General features: G+C 54.2%; 1 pseudogene; it reads right to left on the bottom strand.

Annotated features, from left to right (window-relative positions):
• Window positions 1-123: 123 nt before the first annotated feature.
• On the bottom strand, window positions 124-684 carry LOC108804282 (annotated as a pseudogene).
• Between the last annotated feature and the right edge of the window lie 67 nt (window positions 685-751).

The raw sequence follows: 751 nt of genomic DNA, 5'->3' as shown, positions 1-751 counted from the left end.
GGGGGAGGGGACATTAGAGTGTCAGCTCCTCTGTACAGGAAGTGGGAGTCGGTTTCACTCCACAGACAGGAAATGTTTTAATAAAAATAGAAATATTCCGTTTATTGTGGAACGTTGTCATCCTCATCCTGAGGAGTCTTTGTTGTTGTCTTGACTCGTTTTATCTGAAGATTTGTCTCTGGGATCTCGTCGCTGATAGGCTCCGCCTCCTGTGGTCATGTGATCAGTATCAGCGCTCATGTCCGCTGGGAATGACCCGCCTTCCTCCAGAACTTGGCGCACGGTCATATTGATCCGGGAGTCCTGGACGTAGGCCGCACACACCTCCCAGTCCCGGGGGGAACACGGCTCAGTCAGGGGACTCATGTCGGGATCATCTGCCCCGGGGGGGTCAGACAATTCGGGGGGAAAGAGGCCGCCTTCCGGGTGGCGCAGAATCCGTGGCACGGCGTGGTACAACAAGCGGCTGGCTCCAGACATCACCATAATGTCACCGCTGTTCATCATCATCGCTGTGGGGGCCACTTCCCGGCTCCGCCCCCCCAACAGGAATATACTGGACTGGCCAAAGCTGAAAAACATTGGGGGGGGGGGAGCATGAAACAAAATCTTCATGTCACCTGACTGAATCTCATCTTCTGATTGGCCCTGAATGTGTTCCCAGGGTCCAGCTCTGCTTCTCATTACAGCTCCAATGGTGCACTAGTATATGTCTCTGCCCCTCCCACAATGGTGAGATTCCCTCCAGTAG

This window comes from Nanorana parkeri, unplaced genomic scaffold (assembly GCF_000935625.1).
Source record: "Nanorana parkeri isolate BGI_ZX_2015 unplaced genomic scaffold, ASM93562v1 scaffold9771, whole genome shotgun sequence".
NCBI classification, from domain to species: Eukaryota; Metazoa; Chordata; class Amphibia; order Anura; family Dicroglossidae; genus Nanorana; species Nanorana parkeri.
The sequence above is the reverse complement of the archived record's forward strand: the minus strand, read 5'-3'. Positions and strand labels throughout refer to the sequence as shown.